The following is a 22907-nucleotide window of genomic DNA, read 5'->3' as shown; positions in this document are numbered from 1 at the left end:
GTGCCACATCAACCAGGCTGTGATGGATATGTGGGGCAGCGGGTCGACAGCAGCAACAGCCTGGTTGACCAGGCGAGCACAAGACGAGCCTGGCCCCTGGCCGGGCTCAGAGAGTAGATATACTCTCGAAATTCTTCAAAGGTATATCAAAGGTAAAGGTATGGCAAGATGAGCGTTGCTATTTAAGCCAAGATCGCAAGTTCTGAATATTCAGCACGACATATATATATATACATATATATATATATATATATATATATATATATATATATATATATATATATATATATATATATATATATATATATATATATATATATATATATATATATATATATATATATATTATTTTTTATTATTATCACACTGGCCGATTCCCACCAAGGCAGGGTGGCCCGAAAAAGAAAAACTTTCACCATCATTCACTCCATCACTGTCTTGCCAGAAGGGTGCTTTACACTACAGTTTTTAAACTGCAACATTAACACCCCTCCTTCAGAGTGCAGGCATTGTACTTCCCATCTCCAGGACTCAAGTCCGGCCTGCCGGTTTCCCTGAACCCCTTCATAAATGTTACTTTGCTCACACTCCAACAGCACGTCAAGTATTAAAAACCATTTGTCTCCATTCACTCCTATCAAACACGCTCACGCATGCCTGCTGGAAGTCCAAGCCCCTCACACACAAAACCTCCTTTACCACACTAAAGACTGATACACTCTTGAAGTCATTCTTTTTCGCTCCATTCTCTCTACATGTCCGAACCACCTCAACAACCCTTCCTCAGCCCTCTGGACAACAGTTTTGGTAATCCCGCACCTCCTCCTAACTTCCAAACTACGAATTCTCTGCATTATATTCACACCACACATTGCCCTCAGACATGACATCTCCACTGCCTCCAGCCTTCTCCTCGCTGCAACATTCATCACCCATGCTTCACACCCATATAAGAGCGTTGGTAAAACTATACTCTCATACATTCCCCTCTTTGCCTCTAAGGACAAAGTTCTTTGTCTCCACAGACTCCTAAGTGCACCACTCACACTTTTCCCCTCATCAATTCTATGATTCACCTCATCTTTCATAGACCCATCCGCTGACACGTCCACTCCCAAATATCTGAATACATTCACCTCCTCCATACTCTCTCCCTCCAATCTGATATTCAATCTTTCATCACCTAATCTTTTTGTTATCCTCATAACCTTACTCTTTCCTGTATTCACCTTTAATTTTCTTCTTTTGCACACCCTACCAAATTCATCCACCAATCTCTGCAACTTCTCTTCAGAATCTCCCAAGAGCACAGTGTCATCAGCAAAGAGCAGCTGTGACAACTCCCACTTTGCGTGTGATTCTTTATCTTTTAACTCCACGCCTCTTGCCAAGACCCTCGCATTTACTTCTCTTACAACCCCATCTATAAATATATTAAACAACCACGGTGACATCACACATCCTTGTCTAAGGCCTACTTTTACTGGGAAATAATTTCCCTCTTTCCTACATACTCTAACTTGAGCCTCACTATCCTCGTAAAAACTCTGCATTCAGTAACCTACCTCCTACACCATACACTTGCAACATCTGCCACATTGCCCTGCTATCCACCCTGTCATACGGTCCAAATCATTAATGGCCAAAGTGTGATAATAAAATAAAAAATCTGCTATATTCTCCGTCTTACTATATTATATATAATATATATACCATATATACCAGGTATACTCAGCAGACTTATATAATTTTTGCATATCCCCTTTGCCTTTATACTATGCATGCTCTCTGCCAATATACCTTACCCTCTTCCATACATTTATTAAATATGCACCAACCACTCCAAAACTATATCCCCACCTGCTTTTAACATTTCTATATATCAATATATATACCTATGCCTCACGAACTTCCCCCACACTATACTCCTACAAGATGTTATATATATCTTCATCAACATTTAACAATATATATATATATATATATATTTTTTATATATTACACACTCACTCAAAATCTAGACAGAGTCAAAGGCTGGAAGTCTGTGAATCGGAGGGTTGGCAGTTGCAAAAAACTGGGCTGTAGCGGATCGTATAGGAGGAGCGTACGATAAAAAGTAGATCCCAGTTCACTAAAGTCTGGCCGTCCCTGGTCTATAAGATCCCAAAGGATTCTGAAAGACAATAACGAAGGATTTCTCCTGAGAGGGAATAAGAATCAAAGACATCACTAGCCTTCCCTTTAAGGAAATAGTTCTGTTGATGTTGGTTATGGGCTCTTGATTCCAGGATTCGGGGTTATATCTCCCCTTGATGGGATCAAACTTGACCATCGAGCATTGCTCAGGCGTGGTATAACCCCCTACAGGTTTAGTGCTATCCTATGAATATGTATTGTAGTAGTTAGCATAAAGTGAGTATTGTATTATTACACCTTGACAGTACCACTTGAAGAAGGAGGAGGAAGAGGAGAAGGAGGAAGAGGAGGAGGAGGAGGAGGAGGAGGAGGAGGAGGAGGAGGAGGAGGAGGAGGAGGAGGAGGAGGAGGAGGAGGAGGAGGAGGAGGTGAAGGAGGAGAAGGAGGAGAAAGAGGAGAAGGAGTAGGAAGAGGAGGAGGAGGAGGAGGAGGAGGAGGAGGAGGAGGAGGTGAAGGAGGAGAATGAGGAGAAAGAAGAGAAGGAGAAGAAAGAGGAGAAGGAGGGCTGGAGGAGGAATATGAGGAGTAGGAGGAGTAGAGGAGGGGGTGGAGGAGGAAAGGAGAAGGCGAAGGGCCGGAGGAGGAGTAGGAAGGGTGGTGGAGGAGGAGGGGGATGGGGGACAGTATACAGCAGACACCTAGGGAAACACTACCGTCCTGTCAAATGAGTGTGCAACGCAAACGAGTTGTTTTGCTCTGGTAGGATTCATGGCATCTTTTCTCTTAAACATAAGATGACAGGTACAGTTTGCTACTGCTACTAACACCCAGTAAGTAGTGACATGTGGCAGTACATGAGAATGCATTGTATATGTACACAAACCATACCACGGGTGGGGTTTGAACCCGCGGTCAGATTTCGTGAGTCATATGTACACACTCATCAGAGTTTCCTTCAAAGTTCTTAATAACTCTTGTTCTTGTAGTTTTTTCTTCTCAGTCCCATGGGACACTGGACTGTAATTCTTCCATCATAAGTAATGCGTAAAAGGTGACATAAAGACAGGGAGCATGGTAATAGAAACCCTTCTATTGTATGAAGCACTAAAAAGAAAAATAAGAAAATAGTGAAACTGGGATGTCGAAATGAGCGTTGTTGTAGTACAGATAAGAAGAAAGGATTAATTAATATTAGTAATGAAAAGAAGCTAAATATCCTGGCACAAAGTTAAACACAGCTAGAAAGAGGGTGGGGAAATTAAAATGGAAAGGATAAATCTGTTAAATCGGGTAAATCTGAGACGCTAGAACTAATAGTAAATGTTAAATAATTATCATTGGAAGAAAAGACGAAATACATGTGTTATAATTCAAGAATCACGTGGATTCGAATATGGATGGGATGCGAGAAGAGAAAGAGAAGAGAATTTTTTGGAGATGATAAGCAAATATTTAGAGAGTTTTGAACCAAGTGAGAAAAAAAAATGTTTCGGAAAACCTAAAAGCTAAAGTGGGAGAAACTGTTTTAAAGGGAATAGCAGATAAGATTGGAGTGCGCTTTTGAAATATATACAGAATAAATTCTGGTAATAGGCAATACTTATTTTAAGAAAAACGCGACAAAATGTACACGTTTGTTATTTGCAGATTTTTTGAGGGGCGACAGAGATTTTAGATCATGATTTAGCGATAGCTACAGTGAGAATATGAGGAAAGTGGAATACAAGGAGAATGTCATCTATATGTAAGATGTAGGTGAAAGTGTAAAGTTATACAGTAGGTGAAAGTGTAAAGATATACAGTAGACCGTCATTTAACACGGTAGTTACGTTACTGAAAACGCCGTGTTAGTTAAAAGCCCTGTTAGATGAACTGAAAAACTTACAGAAAAAATTGGGTTACGTTCCTGGGCGCCCCGAAAACGTCAAACAACTTTTTTTTTAGACCTCCAGATCTTACAAAAATAAAAGTGAATATGTAATTGTAGTTCATTGTCGTTCATTGTCTTGTTTTTACTGCTTAAGACTACAAATATAACAGAAGTAACAGTATTTCTTATCTTAAATTGTAGGTGCTGGTATTTCTCGATGATTGTGAGTGGAGAATTATACTGTGGCCCTACTGGATTGAGGTGGATGATAGAGGTTCTGGTACTGAAGTCGATGGTTGTACTGTACGATAGTTAGGATAATATATAGACAACTTTTGGTAGAAAGATGGACTAGAGAGATACTATGCAGACAGTAATGAGGAGGAATGGGAAAGTATAGGGTAAATATAAAATGGAGGTGTTAGAGTGCACAGCAGAAGTTTGTAGTTATAGGAGGGTGGGTGGAGGAAAGATGAGTGAGGGAAGTTTTTACAGTGTAGAAGTGATGTATGGGGGGCGGAAATATGGAGAGAAAACGAAAAGTCAAATGAGAGGTGAGGGAGCGCAAAAGAAGAGCTAAATAGAGAGGGTAGGGCTGTATTAAAAAAATGCTGAAAATAAAAAGTGTTTGAAAGAGATTTATATGTTGAGAAAGGCTTGGGAACAAATGTATATAGCAGTTAAAAACAGGAGTTGTTAAATGAAGAGGTGAAAGTACTGGGAAGATTGTGGGAATATTTTGAATTGTCAGATGTTGATAAAGAAAGGAAATCAGTGATTTCATGCAATGAGAATAAAAGTATAACATCTTCAGGAGTGACGAAGAGCATGAAGTGAGTGTAGAGAAGTGTGTGAAGCAGTGAAATAGAATGACAAGGATAAAGTAGCTGGGATAAATGGAATTAAGAAAAAAAGTTAGAGATAATTAGGAATATATATTTTTGGAGTGGTTGGTACAGTTATTCAGTACAGACATGAAAGTAGGTTAGGTACCAAAGGATTTGCAAAGAGCATGCATAATTACTTTTTATAAACGAAAAGGTGAAAAGGTAATGTTAGGTATACTGAGTATACTGGGTGAAGTGTATGGAAGAATTATTAGTGAAAGAATTAGGAGTAAGACAAAAAGTAGGATTAAAGAGGACTAAGGAAGTTTAAAGAATTTGGTAAATAGTCCAAATCGGACCGAAACGTCGCTGTAAGCTCCTCTCTCCTATGTGGAAGCTATTTGTGTAAAGAGGTTTAAGAGAGGGCAGGGGATGTGCAACATAAGCGTTTCCATTGAGGTAAATAAGTGAACAATACTTAGATAAAGTAAAGATTTTTTTTTCTCTTTCACGAGTTTAGAAAAGACACATGGTAAGGTGGATAGGAGAGCAATGTGGCAGATGTTGCAGACATCTTTCACACTGCTTCCCTATCCACCTTTATGCCTTTTATAAATCCGTAAACGCTACTCACCACTCGTATCTAAGAATTGTTCACTTATATGTTTTAATAAAAACAGTTGTTTTACCCATCTCTAAAAAAAACCGATTTTTTTCCTCTGCAAAACTTTTACCTTATCCTAATACTTTCAATAATAATTCTACCATACTCTTTCCTAGGCATATCGAACAGACTTACTACTCTAATTTTCATGTTCCCTGACCTCTCCATTCTGCCCTTTACATAGGAACAATGCACACTCTCTGTGTACTGGAAAATCATTTATAGAAAATAAGACCAGTACTCCTACGGCGACACTGGCCCACGAGGATAGTTTACATATCACCAAACATTTTCATGCAAAAACTCTACTCCATTGTTAAAGTTTTTCACATTCCTCCAGCGTTGAATAGTTTTCCAAATTAACCTTTCATTGGGAGCCCTGGTGATAGAATTTTTTGAAACCCTGGCTACCGTATTCATGTGTCCATCCATGAGGGTCATGGGTGATTGATGTGACGTTATAGTAGCTAAACAGATGAGAAATACTGGATACTGAAGCTTCCTGATCATAGAGTTGACTGTTTGATAGTTAGATGGGTTTTGCTTTAGAGGAGTTTACACAAATTTTCTCTAATGGCCTTTTGTGTGGGCGTCAGTGAGTGAGAGAGAGAGAGAGAGAGAAAGAGAGAGAGAGAGAGAGAGAGAGAGAGAGAGAGAGAGAGAGAGAGAGAGAGAGAGAGAGAGAGAGAGAGAGAGAGAGAGAGAGAGAGAGAGAGAGAGAGAGAGAGAGAGAGAGAGAGAGAGATTCTGCTGGTTGTTGCGGTTACGAGGATGAGGAGGGAGAGGAAAAAATAGTGCAAATCCTAGACAATTTGTTGAGTGCTTGGCGGAATTCTGGAGACCTTGAAGGTGTTTCTAGAAGTCCGGGAGACGTCCTGGGAGACGCCAAAGACCGCCTGGTAAAATATGGTGATGAATTACGGGAGAACCTGAGAACGATTTAAGAGAAAGTGTGAGAAGGCCTCAAGAAAATCTAGGAATGATTCACCAGGAAATATAGGAAAGATTTAAAGAGGATTTGATTCCTTCATGAGAGGTGCATGGCGAATATCCTTGGCACCACCCTCTTTGAATCAATCCTGTGTATGACTGTCACAGGTTCAGCGCTCCCAAATACTACTACTACTACTACTACTACTACTACTACTACTACTACTACTACTACTACTACTACTACTACTACTACTACTACTACTATTAATAATAATAATAATAATAATAATAATAATAGTAATAATAATAATAATAATTATAGTAATAATAATAATAATAATCATAATGAATTTTTAAAAGTTTTACACAGAATTTTCATCATAAGGATGCTTCTCTGAAGACAGCGGTAACAATACTGGCAGACACTTTATTTGTATAATGGAGGGAATGATATGTGAATGGTTTGGATAAAATAAAAAAAATGATAAATTAGACACATGTGCAACTCCTGGGTATCTTTATTGAGGAAACGTTTCGCCACGCAGTGGCTTCAACAGTCCATACAAAGGAGAATCTTGAAGAACAGGAGGAGAATGAGGTAATCAGTCAATCAGCCTTTAGTCGATGTGGTCAGTCCATCAATCTTGAATAGAATACGGCATAAGTGCGGAGAAGGAGCTTATAAACCGTAGGCAGGAGAGGTGCAGCAGTCGTAGGTGTTATCACATTTGTTCAATGTGGAAGTAGGTCGTGCTCAAGGGTTAGGCAAGCGAAGAATTCCCAAGTATTAAGATCCCAAGAAGTTGCCTAACCCTCGGGCACGACCTACTTCCACATTGAACAAATGTGACAACACCTACGACTGCTGCACCTCTCCTGCCTGCAGTATATAAGCTCCTTCTCCGCACTTATGCCGTATTCTATTCAAGATTGATGGACTGACCACATCGACTAAAGGCTGAGGGACTGATTACCTCATTCTCCTCCTGTTCTTCAAGATTCTCCTTTGCATGGACTGATGAAGCCACTGCGTGGCGAAACGTTTCCTCAATAAAGATTCCCAAGAGTTGCACATGTGTCTAATTTATCAACATGTCGGTTCTCTGAACCATTGATCTACAAAATAAAAAATTATATAAAAAATAAATTTGTTTTCCTCATAATTATGTCAGGAATGGTAGGAATATATATGGGAAAATAATATATCTGTGTTAAGCTGTGCAAATATTGTACTTCATACATCAGTCTTCCATAACTCCCTTTTAATGACATCAACACAAATTTTAGCTTCTTATATATATATATATATATATATATATATATATATATATATATATATATATATATATATATATTTATATATATATATTATATTATATTATTGTGACCACGAACGAGTGGTACTGATCAATAAGAACACTGCGACTACCCAAGGACTTGAACCCATGCTGCTTTGGCCTGCCTCATGGTGGGCAAAAACTCATGACGCCTTAATCCACTGGACCATACAATCCTTAAGAGCAGCGCATCCAGCTGAACTGCATGTTGTACTCGCTACCCAAGGACACATGATGGTGTGATACCTTCAAGAGAAAGTTTTTTTAAACATTTCTCTCATCACAACTTTCAGCAATACTGTTTCAAAAAGTTTCAGTTATCTAAGCCTCTAGCAAAAGATGTGTTAAGAATCTTGTCTTGCTGCAACTACTGCGTCATATTCCCACACTTGACTCCTCTTTTCCTACTTACAGTATAAGTTATGTACTCCTCAGGTATGTCTCTCTCGCCTTGATAGAGCCAGAGTTATGTACTCCTCAAGTATGTCTCTCTCGCCTTGATAGAGCCAGTTGTGCAGGTGAAACATTATCTTTATAAAAGTTCCCTAAAATTGTACTTTTGTCTTTTTTTACACACGTTGTTTCATGTTTTGCTGAGACGAGGAATTATATACATTAAGATGCATTAGGGGGGTAGTAATGTAATGCAGAATTGCAATTTTTATTTTTTTGTATTTTTTATACTTTTATATAGTTTATGACTGCTTTAGGGCGTATGTTATGTGTATTAACACACTTTGTACGTGATTTTAGATATTTTGTTTATGCTTATTGTGAGGGAAAAGTTCAACAGATAGGAGTAGCAAGCGAGTATATGGTAACGATAGTTTGACTGCCGGCTGCTTGTTAAGGTAGGGTCAGTCTAGCTCCCGCTATCCCCTCACCCCCTTTTTCCCCAGCCCGAAAGGTGACGTGTGGGGCTCGGACCAAGCAGTAATCACTTGACTCACAGCTCCCAGCACAACTGTAAGTAAAAGCATCTGCTCCTATTCTAGTCCTTTCAGCCTTGATCTCCATGTTAGATGTTTAGATAATCACCATTGCTTTTAAATACAGTACTTATCATGGAGAGTGATTTCTTAAGCAGTGGGTAACCTTTGTCTCTTTCCAGCTTGGAATGACAGCTTGGGTCATCTGCCAACCAAAGAAAAGTGTTGAAGGAGACGGACTGAAGTCCCGAGACGTCTCTTGTTGATTTGCCTACCTGATTACTTACATTAAACCGCAGACGACTACCCCTCATCTTCGCAGTGGTAAAGAACATGCGCTCCTGTCATCTGGACTGACTATTCAAGGCTGTGAAGAACTAGTCGTTGGGTTGTCACCAACACCTGTGAACCCCCCCCCCACATCAGCAACGGCTACAATTTCTACAAGACAGTGTCAACCTCAACCAGACACCCCAGTATAACTGTATATATTAGCGTTGAATTCAAATGTCATTTTTCCATTTTATTTTTCATTTTTCTTTCAAGTAGGATACACCTTCATGTTTCTATGTTTTATCTTTGCATTACTAAATAATAAAGTGTTTATCTTTGTGAATTATTTCTTTTTCTATTCATTAATTTTCCTGAGGAGGAGCCAGCCTTGGTAATACTGTCTGAAGTTGTTACAGGGCTGAGTAAGCCTTCACACTTATCTTAGATTAATGGAGCAGATTTTCACTACCTTCATGAATGAAACTAATGGGCTCTTTTAAACAACACCTTATCAGTCGGGGCATAAAACTTACGTCGGGTTGCACGCAGTGATACCTGGAAAACCATTATGTACAAACCCAGATATTCCTGTTTATTAGCCTGAAATTGTTGGTAGAAAGTCTACGGTAAACACAACCCACGTTTCACTACTCCCTCGTACATATATACAGTAACTGTGTGACCAGTGGGGCGGTCATGTAGCTACTGGGAGGCAAGATTTCATACTCGGCTAGGAAGAGTAGCAATAATTCGATTGATCAAGAACCCTTCACCAATACCTAGGCACTCCCCCATCCCCTGTAAAAGTGTCAGCACTACTGAAAGATTAAAACTATCATCACAGTTAATCTGCTTATAGCAAGATAAATTAAAAAAAAATCGGTATGGCTAATCGACTTTACTGATGGAAGCACAGCTGTAATACGCTACACTAATGGAACTTAATGATCTCTCTCTCTCTCTCTCCCATAAATGCTATCAAACAGTCCTCAGTCGTCAGTGTTATGGGAAATATTGAGTAATAAAAATATGTACCACCACCACCTCCAACAACAAAAGCATTAATAACATCAGATTATTATGATTAATTTCCAATTTAGGAAAAATAATATTTAAAGATTAGTCAAAAGAGACATGGGGAGGGAGGGAGAGGGTGAGGTAGAGAGCGTGGGAGAGGGGGAGAGAGAGGATGAGGGGAGAGAGAGGCAGAGAGAGGGGAAGCGGACTAGCAGGAGGAAGTTTGTGTTTGGAGTCTGGTGGTCTGGACCACACATGGCCTATCTTCTTCATCTTTACCTCCCTTACCACCTGCCCCTCCCCCACCACCTGTACCTCCCCCACCACCTGTACCTCCCCCACCACCTGTACCTTCCTCACCACCTGTACCTCCCTCACCACCTGCTCCTCCCTCACCACCTGCACCTCCCTCACTACCTGCTCCTCCCTCACCACCTGCCTCTTCATCACCACCTGCCATTTCCTCACCACCCGTCCCTCCCTCACCATCTGCACTTCCCTCACCAGCTGCTCCTCCTTCACCACCTGCACGTGCCTTAACACCTGCTCCTCCCTCGCCATCTGCCCCTCCCTCACCACCTGCCACTCTCTCACCACCTGCACCTCCCTCACCACCTGTTCCTCCCTAACCACCTGCACCTCCCTCACCACCTGCTCCTCCCTCATCACCTGCACCTCCACCATCACCTTCTCCTCCCTCACTACCTGCACCTCCCTCACAACCTGCCCTTTCCTCGCCACCTGCACCTCCTTCACCACCTGCACCTCCCTCACCACCTGCACCTCCATCACCACCTGCACCTCCCACATCACCTGTTATCACTCGCCACCTGAACCTCCCTCTCCACCTGCACCTCCCTCACCACCTGCACATCCCACATCACCAGCTAATCACTCGCCACCTGCACCTCCCTCACCACCTGTTCCTCACTTGCCACCTGCACCTCCCTCACTACCTGCTCCTCCCTCAACACCGGCACCTCCAACATCACCTGATCCTCACTCGCCACCTGCACCTTCCACCTCCCTCACCACCTGTACATCACTCACCACCTGCTCATCCCTCAGCACCTGCACCTTCCTCACCACCTGCACCTCCCACATCACCTGCTCTTCACTCGCCACCTGCACATCCCTCACTACCTGCGCCTCCCTCACCAACTGCACCTCCCTCACCACCTGCTCCTCACTCAACACCTGCACCTCCCCTAGCATCACCACACCCCTCATCACCTGCACCTCACTCACCACCTGCACCTCCAACATTACCTGCTCCTCACTCGCCAGCTGCCCACCCCTCACCACCAGCACCTTCCTCACTACATGCATCTCCTTCACCACCTGCTCCTCACCACCTCCTACTCCCACATCACCTGCTCCTCATCACCTGCACCTCCCTCACCACCTGCTCCACACTCGCCACCTGCACGTCCCTCACCACCTGCACGTCCCTCACAACCTCCACCTCACCCACCACCTGCACTTCTCTCATCAACTGCACCTCCCTCACCACCTGCACCTCCCCAATCACCTGCACCTCCCTCACCACCTGCACATCCCACATCACCAGCTAATCAATCGCCACATGCACCTGCTCCTCATTCACCACCTGCACCTCCCTCATTACCTGCTCCTCCCTCAACACCGGCACCTCCAACATCACCTGATCCTCACTCGCCACCTGCACCTTCCACATCACCTCCCTCACCACCTGTACATCACTCACCACCTGCTCATCCCTCACTACCTGCACCTCCCTCACCACCTGCACCTCCCACCTCACCTGCTCTTCACTCGCCATCTCCACGTCCCTCAACACCTGCACCTCCCACACCACTTGCTCCTCACTCACCACCTGCACCTCCCTCACCACCTGCACCTCCCACATCACCTGCTCCTCACTCGCCACCTGCACATCCCTCACTACCTGCGCCTCCCTCACCAACTGCACCTCCCTCACCACCTGCTCCTCACTCACCACCTGCACCTCCCCTAGCATCACCACACCCCTCATCACCTGCACCTCACTCTCCACCTGCACCTCCAATATCACCTGCTCCTCATTCGCCAGCTGCCCACCCCTCACCACCTGCACCTTCCTCACTACCTGCATCTCCTTCACCACCTGCTCCTCACCACCTCCTACTCCCACATCACCTGCTCCTCATCACCTGCACCTCCCTCACCACCTGCTCCTCACTCGCCACCTGCACGTCCCTCACCACATGCACGTCCCTCACAACCTCCACCTCACTCACCACCTGCACTTCTCTCATCACCTGCACCTCCCTCACTACCTGCACCTCCCCAATCACCTGCACCTTCCTCACCACCTGCACCTCCCTCACCACATGCACCTCCCCCCCACCTTCACCTCCCTCACAACCTCCACCTCACTCACCACCTGCATCTTCCTCACCACCTGCACCTCCCTCCCCATCTGCACCTTTGTCACCACCTGCACCTCCGTCACCACCTGCACCTCCCTCACCATCCGCACCTCCCTCACCACCTGCACCTCCCTCACCACCTGCACCTCCCTCACCACCTGCACCTCACCCACGATCTGTACCTCCCTCACCACCTGCACCTCCATTACCATCTGTACCTCCCTCACCACCTGCACCTCCCTCACCACCTGCAGCTCCCTCACCACCTGCACATCCCACACCATCTGCACCTCCCTCACCACCTGTACCTCCATTACCACCTGCCCCTCCCTCACCACGTGCACCTCCCTCAACACCTGCACGTCCCTCACTACCTGCACCTCACTCACCAACTGCACCTCCCTCGCCACCTGCTCCTCACTCACCACCTGCACCTCCCCTAGCATCTCCACATCCCTCATCACCTACACCTTCCTCACCACCTGCACCTCACTCTCCACCTGCACCTCCCTCACCACCTGCACCTCCCACATCACCTGTTCCTCACTCACCACCTGCACGTCCCTCACCACCTGCACCTCAATCACCACCTGCACCTCAATCACCACCTGCACCTCCCTCACCACCTGTTCCTCACTCACCACCTGCACCTCCCCTAGCATCACCACATCCCTCATCACCTGCACTTCCCTCACCACCTGCACCTCCCTCACCACCTGCACCTCCCTCACCACCTGCACCTATCTCACCACCTGCACCTCCCTCATCACCTGCACCTGCCTCACCATCTGCACCTCCCTCATCACCTGCACCTCCCTCACCACCTGCACCTCCCTCACCGCCTGCACCTCAATCACGATCTGTGCCTCCCTCACCGCCTGCACGTACATTACCATCTGTACCTCTCTCACCACCATCACCTCCCTCAACATCTGCACCTCCCTCACCACCTGCACCTCACTCACGATCTGTGCCTCCCTCACCACCTGCATCTACATTACCATCTGTGCCTTCCTCACCACCTGCACCTCCCTCACCACCTGCACATCTCTCACCATCTGCACGTCCCTCACCACCTGTACCTCCATTACCACCTGCACCTCCCTCACCACGTGCACCTCCCTCAACACCTGCACCTCCCTTACCACCTACACCTCCCTCACCAACTGCACCTCCCTCACCACTTACGTCCTCCTCACCATCTGCACCTCTCTCAACACCTTCACCTCCCTCACCACCTGTACCTCCATTACCACCTGCACCTCCCTCACCACGTGCACCTCGCTCAACACCTGCACCTCCCTTACAACCTACCCCTCCCTCACCACCTGCACCTCCCCTAGCATCTCCACATCCCTCATCACCTGCACCTTCCTCACCACCTGCACCTCCCTCAGCACCTGCTACTCACTCACCACCTGCACTTCCTCTAGCACCTCCACATCCCTCATCACCTACACCTTCCTCACCACCTGCACCTCACTCTCCACCTGCACCTCCCTCACCACCTGCACCTCCCACATCACCTGTTCCTCACTCACCACCTGCATGTCCCCTAGCATCTCCACATCCCTCACCACCTGCACCTCAATCACCACCTGCACCTCCCTCACCACCTGTTCCTCACTCACCACCTGCACCTCCCCTAACATCACCACATCCCTCATCACCTGCACTTCCCTCACCACCTGCACCTCCCTCACCACCTGCACCTCCCTCACCGCCTGCACCTCACTCACGATCTGTGCCTCCCTCACCGCCTGCACGTACATTACCATCTGTACCTCTCTCACCACCATCACCTCCCTCAACATCTGAACCTCCATCACCACCTGCACCTCACTCACGATCTGTGCCTCCCTTACCACCTGCATCTAAATTACCATCTGTGCCTCCCTCACCACCTGCACCTCCCTCATCACCTCCACATCTCTCACCATCTGCACCTCCCTCACCACCTGTACCTCCATTACCACCTGCACCTCCCTCACCACGTGCACCTCCCTCAACACCTGCACCTCCCTTACCACCTACACCTCCCTCACCAACTGCACCTCCCTCACCACCTACGCCCTCCTCACCATCTGCACCTCTCTCAACACCTTCACCTCCCTCACCACCAGCACCTATCTCACCACCTGCACCTCCCTCACCACCTGCACCTCCCTCACCATCTGCAACTCCCTCACCACCTGCACCTCCCTCACCCCCTGCACCTCCCTCACCACCTGCACCTCACTCACGATCTGTGCCTCCCTCACCACCTGCACCTACATTACCATCTGTACCTTCCTCACCACCTTCACCTCTCTCACCACCTGCACCTCACTCACGATCTGTGCCTCCCTCACCACCTGCACCTCCATTACCATCTGTACCTCCCTCACCACCTGCACCTTCCTCACCACCTTCACATCTCTCACCATCTGCACCTCCCTCACCACCTGTACCTCCATTACCACCTGCACCTCCCTCACCACGTGCACCTCCCTCAACACCTGCACCTCACTCTCCACCTGCACCCCCCTCACCACCTGAACCTCCCACATCACCTGTTCCTCACTCACCACCTGCACGTCCCTCACCACCTGCACCTCAATCACCACCTGCACCTCCCTCACCACCTGTTCCTCACTCACCACCTGCACCTCCCCTAGCATCACCACATCCCTCATCACCTGCACTTCCCTCACCACCTGCACCTCCCTCACCACCTGCACCTCCGTCACCACCTGCACTTCCCTCACCACTTGCACCTATCTCACCACCTGCACCTCCCTCACCACCTGCACCTCACTCACCATCTGCACCTCCCTCATCACCTGCACCTCCCTCACCACCTGCACCTCCCTCACCGCCTGCACCTCACTCACGATCTGTGCCTCCCTCACCGCCTGCACGTACATTACCATCTGTAGCTCTCTCACCACCTTCACCTCCCTCAACACCTGCACCTCCCTCACCACCTGCACCTAACTCACGATCTGTGCCTCCCTTACCACCTGCATCTCCATTACCATCTGTGCCTCCCTCACCACCTGCACCTCCCTCACCACCTCCACATCTCTCACCATCTGCACCTCCCTCACCACCTGTACCTCCATTACCACCTGCACCTCCCTCACCAAGTGCACCTCCCTCAACACCTGCACCTCCCTTACCACCTACATCTTCCTCACCAACTCCTCCTCCCTCACCACCTAAGCCTTCCTCACCATCTGCATCTCTCTCAACACCTTCTCCTCCCTCACCACCTGCACCTATCTCACCACCTGCACCTCCCTCACCACCTGCACCTCCCTCACCATCCGCAACTCTCTCACCACCTGCACCTCCTTCACCCCCTGCACCTCCCTCATCACCTGCACCTCACTCACGATCTGTGCCTCCCTCACCACCTGCAACTACATTACCATCTGTACCTTCCTCACCACCTTCACCTCTCTCACCACCTGCACCTCCCTCACCACCTGCACCTCACTCATGATCTGTGCCTCCCTCACCACCTGCACCTTCATCACCACCTGCACATCTCTCACCATCTGCACCTCCCTCACCACCTGTATCTCCATTACCACCTGCACCTCCCTCACCACGTGCACCTCCCTCAACACCTGCACCTCCCTCACCACCTGCACCTCCCTCACCAACTGCACCCCCCTCACCACCTACGCCTTCCTCACCATCTGCACCTCTCTCAACACCTGCACCTCCCTCACTACCTGCACCTCCAAAAGCATCTCCTCCTCCCTTACCACCTGCACCTCCCTCATCACCTGCACATCCCTCACCATCTGCAACTCCCTCAGCACCTGCACCTCCCTCAGCACCTGCACCTCCCTCACCACCTACACCTCCCTCACCACTTGCACTTGCCTCCGCACCTGCACCTCCCTCACCACCTGCACTCCCTCACCACCTGCACCTCCCTCACTACCTGCACCTCCAACATCACCTGCTCCTCACTCGCCGCCTGCACGTCCCTCACCATCTGCTCCTCACTCGTCACCTGCAACTCCTACATCACCTGCTCGTCACTCGCCACCTGCACCTCCCACATCACCTGCTCCTCACCTTCTGCACCTTTCTCACCACCTGCACCTCCCTTACCGTCTGCACCTCCCTCACTACCTGCACTTCCATTCCATCTCTACCTCCCTCACCACCTACAACTCCCTCATCACCTGCACCTCTCTCACCATCTGCACCTCCTTCACTTCCTGCACCTCACCTACCATCTCTACTTCCCTCACCACCTGCCCCTTCCATTACCGCCTGCACCTCACTTGTGTTCATCACTGCCCTCCTCTGCAGCGCGTTCTTCCTGTTTTCACCACAAGACACAGACTAAACTTCAGCTGAAGTAGAATGACTCAGAGCTCTCCTTGAATCCTTCTACAGATGGTACCTTGATCACACTCCAACGCTAATAAAAGTCCCACAAGCACATTCCTTTTACTCACTGAGATAGAAAACGTTCATACATGTCTCCTGTATGCTCAGCACCACTCTTATTAAAACCCTTGTAAAATCCTTTTTTTCAGTTCCTCCTTGGGTGCCTAACCATCACAGTCTACCAGTATATGTACATATATTTATATATATATATATATATATATATATATATATATATATATATATATATATATATATATATATATATATATATATATACATATATATATATATATATATGTCGTGCCGAATAGGCAGAACCTGCGATCTTGGCTTAAATAGCAACGCTCATCTTGCCGTATAGGACAAGTGAAAATTTATGTATGCAATAATTTCACCAAAATCATTCTGAACGTAACGAAAAAAAATATATTTCACTGTGTTTGTTTAATAATAAATTAATGCAAACAAATCTAAAATATATTTAGTTCGGTTAGGCTAAAATAAATTGTCCTTGTTATAATAAGGTTAGGTAAGTTTTCTAAGTTCCTCTTGGTGCAAAATTATAAATTTTTACATCAACATTAATGAAAAAAATATATCTTTAAACGTATAAGAGAAAATTTTAGAAAGGACTTAATTTTAAATGAGTTCTTGCTAATTGACCAGTTTTACATATTCGGCACGACATATATATATATATATATATATATATATATATATATATATATATATATATATATATATATATATATATATATATATATATATATATATATATATATATATATATATGTATATATATATATATATATATATATATATATATATATATATATATATATATATATACATATATATATATATATATATATATATATGTATATATATATATATATATATATATATATATATATATATATATATATATATATATATATATATATATATATTATTTATTAGCACAGTGGCCGATTCCCACCAAGGCAGGGTGGCCCGAAAAAGAAAAACTTTCACCATCATTCACTCCTTCACTGTCTTGCCAGAAGGGTGCTTTGCACTACAGTTTTTAAACTGCAACATTAACATCCCTCCTTCAGGGGTGTTATATATATATATATATATATATATATATATATATATATATATATATATATATATATATATATATATATATATATATATATATATATATATATATATATATACATATGGTCTAGTGAATTAGGGCGTCATGCGTTTTCGCCCACTATGAGGCAGGCCAAAGCAGCATGGGTTCGAGTCCTTGGCTAGTGCAGCGTTGATATTGATCAATACCACTCGTTCTTAGTCACAATGATACTTGTATATATATATATATATATATATATATATATATATATATATATATATATATATATATATATATATATATATATATATATATATATATATATATATATATATATATATATATATATATATATATATGGGGAGAGGGAGAGAGAGAGAGAGGGAGAGAGAGAGAGAGAGAGAGAGAGAGAGAGAGAGAGGTTACTGAGCATACCAGATAAAATACATGGCAGAGTTATTATTGAAATAATTAGAAGACAGACAGGAGGACTGCAGATGAACAAAGAGTGTTTAGAATTGGTAAGGGATGTGTAGATAAAGTGTTTACATTGAACAGAATTTAGATAGGGAAGTATTTAGGTAGGGATATTCTCATTGCATTTATGGATTTGGAATTGGCATATTATAGAGCGGATTGGGGAGCAATGTGGCAAATGTTGTAAGTGTATGGAATAGGTAATAAGTTACTAAATGCTGTAAAGAGCTTTTGCGAGGGTAGTGAGGCTCAAGTTACGGTGTGTACTTCTTAGACAGGGATGTTTAGCGTCACCATGGTTGTTTAAAATATTTATGGATGGGGTTTTAAAAGAAGTAAATGCTAGGGTGTTGGGGAGATGGGTGGGATTAAATTATGGGGAATGAAATACAAAATGGGAGTTGATACAATTACTTTTTGCTGATGATACTGTGCTTTTAGGACATTCTAAAGAAAAGTTGCAAAGGTTAGTGAACGAGTTTGGGAGAGAGTGTAAAGGTAGAACGTTGAAATTGAACTTACATAAGAGTAAGGTGATGAGGGTATCCAACGATTATGATAAAGAAAAATTGGATGTCACATTGGAGAGAGGAAGTATGGAAGAAGTGAAAGTTTTCAGATATTTGGGAGTTGACGTGTCAGCGGATAGATTTATGAAGGATGAGGTTAACCATAGAATTAATGTAGGAAAGAAGGTGAGTGGTGCGTTGAGATATCTTTGAAGACAAAAATCTTTGTCCATGGAGGTAAAGAAAGGAATGTACGGGTGTATAGTGTCACCAACACTCTTATATGAGTGTGATGCATGGGTTGTAAATGCTGCAGTGATGAAGCTGCAGGCAGTGGTTGGTTCTCTGAACCATTCATCTACATGTCGTAAATATGTGGTGTAAATTTTATGCTGAGAATTCGTAGTGTGGAAATTTGGAGCAGGTGTGGATTTACTAAAAGTATTAGTCAGAGGGCTGAAGAGGTGGTTTGGTCATTTAGAGAGAATGGAACAAAGTAGAGCGTATAAATCTGTAGGGGGAGGAAGAGGGTATAAATCGCATAAGTCTGTAAGGGAAGGAAGGCGAGGTAGGGGTCGTCGTCGAGAAGGGTGGGGGGAGGGGGTAAAAGAGGTTTAGTGGGCGAGGGGTTTGGACTTTCAGTAAGCGTGAGTGAGCGTGTTAGATAGGAGTGAATGGATACGAATGGTTTTTGGCCCGGTTAGCCGGACCTGAATCCTCGAAATGGGAAGTACAATGCCTGCACTTTAAAGGAGGGGTTTGGGATATTGGCAGCTTGAAGGGACATCTAAACTGTCGTATCTGAGCTCCTCTGCAAAGACAGTGATTATGTATGAGTGAAGGGGAAAATGTTGAATGATGAAAGTTTTTTCTTCTTGTTTGGGTTTATCTTTCTTTTTGGGTCACCCTGCCTCGGATGGAAACGGGATGAGGAGAGATTTTAGATGGGAGAGATTTTAGATGTGACTGAAAGCAAGGTGTGAAGTTAATATTAGGCAAATAATATAGAACAGTAGTTAAAAGATTATGTGATGACATTAAAGAGAAATAATAATGAAGCCACGAGTCTGAAGGCTCTTTCAGGCCACGCTTAAGAAATAAAGCTGGTACTATAGCAATATTTATTGCAAACTGTCTGAGTGTTGCTAAAGAGAGTGACTTACGCTAAGTCTGAGCGACTTTATTCCCACAGAATCTCGTACACTTTCTCTAATATATCTACACCGTCACACAAAGCTTCGGGTCTTTCCTCACTAATTTTTCACAGACACTTACTCATAGACTTGGACCATTTTCCAGTTAATCTACACTGACACTAATTGAGAGTTAGGCTCTGAATGAGAGAGAGAGATATTAAAGTGATCGAGAAGTAACATGATGACAGAGTATCAGTAAGTGACAGTAAACAAACATGATACCCAAGGTTGCAATACACTCCAGTGTTACCTACTTCCCCATATTCCTTACTCCTTTAGCCCAGCCCTCTCCCCCCCTCTCTCTGTCTCTCTCTCTCTTCCCTCCCGTCTCCCGTCCATCATATCTCTCTCTCTCTGTCTCTCTCTGTCTCTCTCTCTCTCTCTCTCTCTCTCTCTCTCTCTCTCTCTCTCTCTCTCTCTCTCTCTCTCTCTCTCTCTCTCTCTCTCTCTCTCTCTCTCTCTCTCTCTCTCTCTCTCCCCACCCACACATAAAAATTGAGACAGAAAACCTGTAGCCGATCAGAGACTGTTACACAGCCACAACTGAAGGAAGACGAGGATAAAAGATGAGGCAATAAGAAGCGAAGGAGAGCTAATAAGAAAGTTTTTGAGGAACTGAACACATTAAGGAGGAATTTTCTATAGAGTTAACATATATATCTCCTGAGATGCATGCCTTGCAGTGTATATATCTCCTGAGGTGCATACCTTGCAGTGTATATATCTCCTGAGGTGCATGCCTTGCAGTGTATATATATCCTGAGCATGTGCAGTGCCTGAGATGCAGTGTATATATCTCTTGAGATGCATGTCTTGCAGTGTATATATCTCCTGAGGTGCATGCCTTGCAGTGTATATATCTCCTTAGATGCATGCCTTGCAGTGTATATATCTCCTGAGATGCATGTCTTGAAGTGTATAAATCTAATGAGATGTATGCCTTGCAGTGTATATATCTCCTGAGATGCATGCCTTGCAGTGTATATATCTCCTGAGGTGCATGCCGTGCAGTGTATATATCTCCTGAGATTCATGCCTTGCAGTGTAAATATCTCCTGAGGTGCATGCCTTGCAGTGTATATATCTCCTGAGGTGCATGCATTGCAGTGTATATATCTTCTGAGATGCATGTCTTGCAGTGTATATATCTCCTGAGGTGCATGCCTTGCAGTGTATATATCTCCTGAGATGCATGCCTTGCAGTGTATATATCTCCTGAGGTGCATGCCTTGCAGTGTATATATCTCCTGAGATGCATGCCTTGCAGTGTATATATCTCCTGAGGTGCATGCCTTGCAGTGTATATATCTCCTGAGGTGCATGCCTTGCAGTGTATATATCTCCTGAGGTGTATGCCTTGCAGTGTATATATCTCCTGATGTGCATTCCTTGCAGTGTATATATCTCCTGTGGTGCATGCCTTGCAGTGTATATATCTCCTGAGATGCATGCCTTGCAGTGTATATATCTCCTGAGATGCATGCCTTGCAGTGTATATATCTCCTGAGGTGCATGCCTTGCAGTGTATATATCTCCTGAGATGCATGCCTTGCAGTGTATATATCTCCTGAGATGCATGCCTTGCAGTGTATATATCTCCTGAGATGCATGCCTTGCAGTGTATATATCTCCTGAGGTGCATACCTTGCAGTGTATATATCTCCTGAGATGCATGCCTTGCAGTGTATATACCTCCTGAGATGCATGCCTTGCAGTGTATATATCTCTTGAGATGCTTGCCTTGCAGTGTATATATCTCCTGAGGTGCATGCTTTGCAGTGTATATATCTCCTGAGATGCATGCCTTGCAGTGTATATAACTTCTGAGATGCATGCCTTGCAGTGTATATATCTCCTGAGGTGCATACCTTGCAGTGTATATATCTCCTGAGATGCATGCCTTGCAGTGTATATATCTCCTGAGGTGCATGCCTTGCAGTGTATATATCTCCTGAGATGCATGCCTTGCAGTGTATATATCTCCTGAGATGCATGCCTTGCAGTGTATATATCTCCTGAGATGCATGCCTTGCAGTGTATATATCTCCTGAGGTGCATGCTTTGCAGTGTATATATCTCATGAGATGCATGCCTTGCAGTGTATATATCTCCTGAGGTGCATGCCTTGCAGTGTATATATCTCCTGAGGTGCATACCTTGCAGTGTATATATCTCCTGAGATGCATGCCTTGCAGTGTATATACCTCCTGAGATGCATGCCTTGCAATGTATATATCTCTTGAGATGCATGCCTTGCAGTGTATATATCCCCTGAGGTGCATGCCTTGCAGTGTATATATCTCCTGAGATGCATGCCTTGCAGTGTATATATCTCCTGAGGTGCATGCCTTGCAGTGTATATATCTCCTGAGGTGCATGCCTTGCAGTGTATATATCTCCTGAGATGCATGCCTTGCAGTGTATATATCTTCTGAGATGCATGCCTTGCAGTGTATATATCTCCTGAGGTGCATGCCTTACAGTGTATATATCTCCTGAGATGCATGCCTTGCAATGTATATATCTCTTGAGATGCATGCCTTGCAGTGTATATATCCCCTGAGGTGCATGCCTTGCAGTGTATATATCTCCTGAGATGCATGCCTTGCAGTGTATATATCTCCTGAGGTGCATACCTTGCAGAGTATATATCTCCTGAGGTGCATGCCTTGCAGTGTATATATCTCCTGAGATGCTTGCCTTGCAGTGTATATATCTCCTGAGGTGCATGCTTTGCAGTGTATATATCTCCTGAGATGCATGCCTTGCAGTGTATATAACTTCTGAGATGCATGCCTTGCAGTGTATATATCTCCTGAGGTGCATGCCTTGCAGTGTATATA

Source organism: Cherax quadricarinatus, chromosome 46 (assembly GCF_038502225.1).
Source record: "Cherax quadricarinatus isolate ZL_2023a chromosome 46, ASM3850222v1, whole genome shotgun sequence".
NCBI lineage: Eukaryota > Metazoa > Arthropoda > Malacostraca > Decapoda > Parastacidae > Cherax > Cherax quadricarinatus.
The sequence above is the reverse complement of the archived record's forward strand: the minus strand, read 5'-3'. Positions refer to the sequence as shown.